Below are 5,544 nucleotides of genomic sequence, written 5' to 3' on the forward strand. Positions count from 1 at the left end.
ATTGGTTATGTTTTGTTAGTTGGAGAACAAAAGCGATACACATATGACTCCACATGGAGTAGAATTCGATGTTCTATGGGTAGGTGCCCGTAAGAACAAGGATGGTGTCATCGACAATGAGGAAGTTCAAGAAGCAGCAAGACGTGTTGTAAGTGCTCATATTTTTTAATTATACTTAATTTCCATACTTTATTTATCAAAATGTGATTAATTAACATTATGTTTTTTCTTGATTTGTCAGGTTTCCCTAAAAGAAAAGGAGGCAAACCCGGATAGTCACATAATACTTGACAAGGCACTAGGACTGCCTATCTATCCCGGCCGTATCCGAGGTGTGGGATTTGGGGTTAGCCATCGAACATTTGTACCCCATCCAAAGTATGCAACCAAAGCCCAAATGAGTCAGGTTCAAAATCAATTAGATGTCCTCATGCAACAGTTCAACGAATTTGAGAAATCAATGAAGGCGAAGGAAGCAGAATGGCAACGACTACCTAGTAATGCTGACACTGTTTCTTCAACCGTCAATGAGAGTTGCACTACACCTGCACCTTACAACATTCCCATTCTGATTCCCATTCATGAGGTAATTTAGTTAACTTATTTTAATTTAGTCGTTAACTTATATGTTTTAACTTACATATAGGGAATCAGTTCATGTAAACTTTTCCTAGATACCCCAACTAGCCGAGTAGTGGGTGTTCGGAAAGTGCACAAGTTGGTCGATGCTATGCTGCATAATGCACGTATCCCACGCCATCATGTGAAGGTCTCAATTGAGATTGCAATCGATGATAATGTGTTACTGCCAATTCCTCTCGACGAGGATATCTTCACAGTTGGAGGGGCTATAGGTACTTTTGTGGCTTGGCCAGTAGACCTTGTTCAAGTAATTCCTCTTAATGTATGATTTTTCACCTTATGCTCACTCATATTATATATATATATTGATCTATAATTGATATGTTTTTATTGTATATTTCAGGAAAATGTACATCCACTCCCAGTAGCACCCAAAAGTCTAAGCCATTTTCTGGGGATGTGAGCTCAAAGCCATCTAGTGGGGATGTGAGCTCCAAGAAGACTACCGACTATTATACTCAACTGATGGAGCATGTAAAGAAGAAGGGAGATGATATGATAATTATATCAATTCCCAAGGAAGTCTACATGGGTAATATTGATGAATACGTTGGCATGAGTGAAGTCCGGGATGTATATAAACGTGATTGTATAGGTGCAAGTGTTGTATGTATATATATGAGGTAAATGATGTTTTCTTAACTTCTCACTTTTGCATGACGATGTATTATAATTAACTAACATTTGTGTTATATATATTAGGTACTTGTATGAAAATTTTATTAAGGTAAATAAGAAAAATGTGATATTCATATCCCCACACCTTACCGCTTTGATGTCGAACGAAAAACATGAGATTGGGGAAAAAACAGAAAGAATTACAAATAATCTCATCCATCATAAAGAAGATGCACATTTATTTCTTGCACCTTTTAATACCGGGTGAACATTTTGTAATTGTCTTTTATATTTCTTTCTTTAGTATGTTTGTTGTGCTTAACATTTCCTAACCATGTACATATGTTTTGTTAGGCAACATTGGGTTTTGGTTATCGTCAATCGGGTGAATGAAGAAATATACTACTTTGATTAATTGGCAGGTGGTGATATGAACAACTACGCCGTTATGAAAGAGATGTTTTCTAAGTAAGTAGACTACTCATTTAAACTTTTATTTTCCATTTTACTTTCCTAGTTGTTTATTAATTAAGTATATTTTCTATTGTTTAGTATAGTGAAAGTTTACAAATTGAATAATCGTGGTAGAAACAAGTTACCAAATCCCAACAAAATCAATTGAACTCGTATACAGGTATTGACACAAATCATCTCAAACAATTATATGTGTAATGGCCAACAAATGTTATACTTATATGTTTACTTCATTTTAATTGTAGATCCCTTGCCAAACAAACGAGGTAGGTTGCGGCTATTACGTGCTGAAATTCATGAAGGAGTTCATTCAGAAGTGGCCAACTAATAAAATCAACTTTGTTGACAAATCATATACAAATGACCAAGTCAACCAGATTAGAGAACAATGGTCAAAGTTTGTACTTAGTTTAGTTCGTAAAGGATAGGTATAGTAGATTAGTTTTGCACAGATTGGAGCTTAGAGAATTCAATTAATGTTCAATGTAATGTATATGATTTGGTCTATGTAATATATGTTTAAGTAAATAGTGTAATTAATATTCAATATTCAGTTGAAATTCAGTTGTTTGCATAGAGTTGTCATTTGGTATTTCTGTATGCATTCATTTTGTTGTTATGTTATGTTTCTGTATGCATTAGGATATTTTATGTTGTGTGCGTAACTTTCTAGAATTAGGAATAATGGTCTTCGATAGCGCTTTTGTATGATTACGTTGAATTCAATAGCGCATTCTCAAAAAAGTGTTGTTGCTTTCGTTGAATTCAACAGTGCATGAACAAAGAAACGTTGTTGAATACTTATCTCTCATTCATTCTCTTTTAGCTATACAACAGTGCATATGGTAAGACGTGATGTAGATATGATCAAAACTATTTCATCTACACTTAATCGCTTAACACAGTGCTTAATCGATTAATTGTTTGAATATTATTTATTGCCATTATTAATTGTTCTATATATTTAATTAATTGTCATTAATCGAATTTCATAACGTAATTACTAATTTGAATTTCATTAAAAAAATGAATTAGTAAAAATATTATTATATCTTCTACAACGTTTCCTTAAGATTGTGATGTAGAACACTTACCTTCATATTTGAATGGGGAGTTTTTTCACAGTGTTTCCTTTAGGTTGTATTGTTGATTAGGTATCATTGACAACGCCTTCTACATTATGCATTGTTAAAGATACTATCAGACCTTAAAAATTAAAATGTTCCCGCATTCTCACACATTCATCTGCAATCCCAACACTCATTTACTCAGCAGTGAAACGCATTTACTCTCAAAATCGACCTTGAAAATCATTCAACATCATCATCATTCACTCATTCAACACAAAAAATCATTCACTCATTCAACATGAAAATCATTCAACTCCGATTTCGAAAATCCTTCACTCATTTAACCTCAAAATTATCATTCACGCATTCAACACGGAAATGAAAGTGAGTTTTTCTTATAGTTATTTGTCTCTTTAATTACATTATATTTAGCTTGTATTGAGTTATAAATATTTTCCTTATAAATGACTGGAAGTGATTTCACTAATTTAGCTTGTATTGAGTTGGGGTTTCCGACTCATTTAGCTTACATTATGAGTTAGGGTTCCGATCATAATAATGCATTTGCTCTACTTGGTGAGCTTAACTCCAAGCTTTAGGGATTTATGCTCATTATATTTTTTTTGTTAATAGAAAATGCATGAGTTTCAATCGACTGACGAAGGAGTAGGAAGAATGAGTGAAATCATTTGTTAGGTTTGCAATTGAGAATGTTGAAAACCCTAATAGAATTGTATGTCCTTACTTAAGATGTTGTTACTCAAACCGAATTACTCCAAATGAGTTAAAAGGTCATTTAGTGTGTCATGGTATTGATCAAAGTTACACATGTTGGACAAGACATGGTGAAACGAGAGAAATTATGGATTGTGATGATGAGATGCATATGAAAGACAACTCCACAAATGCATATGAAGGTGATCATTTCGAGGAAATGGAAAACGTTGTTGAAGAGGATCTTTAGGATTGTCCTGAGATGTTTCAGCGGTTGATAAGTGATGTTGAGAAACCATTATATGATGGTTGTACTAAATTCACAAGATGGGCAGCGGTGTCAAGGTTGTATAAGTTGAATTCTGTTAATGGATGGACTGATAAGAGTTTCACTGACTTGCTTGCACTTTTGAAGGATATGTTATCGGAAGATAATATGCTCCCTTCTCGAACCTATGATGAAAAACAAACGTTATGTTCCATAAGCATGGACTACACTAGGATAATTCTTGTGAAAATGATTACATCTTATATTTTAATAAGTATGCTTCATTAAAGTTTTGTGCTAAATGTAATGCATCACGATATAAGAAGGAAGACTCAATTCCTAAAAATGTTGTATGATATTTTCCCATCAAATCAAGATTCAAGCGTATGTTTAGAAATGCCAAAGATGCCAAGAAGTTGATATGGCATGATGAAGAATGGATTAAAGATGGCAAGCTTCAGCATCCTGCAGATTCTCCTCAATGGAGAAAAATTGATCACGACTATCCTAGTTTTGGTAAAGAATCAAGAAATCTACGCCTTGCATTATCAACGGATGGAATTAACCCACATAGTGTTCAAAGTTGATCCCACAATACATGGCCAGTGATGTTGGTGATATACAACCTACCTCCTTCTCTATGCATGAAGCGCAAATATGTGATGTTATCTATGTTAATTTCTGGACCTAAACAACTAGGAAATTACATAGACATATATTTGGCTCCATTAATTGAAGACTTGAAGCAAATGTGGGGGACATGCATATATGTATATGATGCGTATAGGGAAGAAAACTTCAACTTGAGGGCTTTGTTGTTCGGCACAATCAGTGATTTCCCTGCATATGGTAATCTGTCTGGATATAGTACAAAATTACATTTTGCATGTCTTGTATGTAAAGACAATACTCATTCAATGAGGTTAAAACACTATAAGAAAAATGTCTTCCTTGGCCATTGTAGATGTTTGCCTTCAGATCATCACTATCGACAATGGAGAAAAGCATTTGATGGAAACAATGAGGAAGGTCTTGTTCCTTTGCAGTTGACAGGTGACCAATTATTTCAAAAGCTAAGGGGTTTGAATACTAACTTTGGTAAACCTTTTGTAAAAGAAATTGTTACAAGTGGGTGGAAGAAAAGGTCAATGTTCTTCGAATTGTCATATTGGAGTTCATTACATGTAAGACATTTCCTCGATGTTATGCATTGAAAAAATGTGTTTGAAAGTCTCCTTGGTACCTTACTCAATGTGCCTCGTAAGACCAAATGGTTCCCACCTTCTTCTTTTTTGACATAATGGTTCATCTAAGCATTCATCTTGTTCGAGAGACACAACTATATGGCCCTTCCTATTTGAGATGAATGTACCCCTTTGAGCGTTATATGAAGACATTAAAAGGGCATGTGAAGAACCGGTGAAGACCAGAGGGTTGTATTGTCGAGCGATATGTTGTTGAAGAAGCCCTTGATTTTTGTACAAGAAACCTTACCGATGGTGATTTCATGGATATTGTAAAGCCTCGATATGCAAAAAAAAAAACATCCGGTGAAGGTATTACTGGGAATGAAATATTGACTATAACAAGAATCGAATTGGAGCAAGCACACTTATATGTTTTACATAATGCCGACGAGGTTGAGCCATATGTTGAAACACACAAGGAGATGCTAAGGAAGTGTTACCCAATTAAGAATGAAAATTGGATTTCCAAAAAGAATAATCGGAGTTTCATAAAGTGGCTAAAAAAATCACA

The sequence above is a fragment of the Lupinus angustifolius genome, chromosome LG07 (assembly GCF_001865875.1).
Source record: "Lupinus angustifolius cultivar Tanjil chromosome LG07, LupAngTanjil_v1.0, whole genome shotgun sequence".
NCBI classification, from domain to species: domain Eukaryota; kingdom Viridiplantae; phylum Streptophyta; class Magnoliopsida; order Fabales; family Fabaceae; genus Lupinus; species Lupinus angustifolius.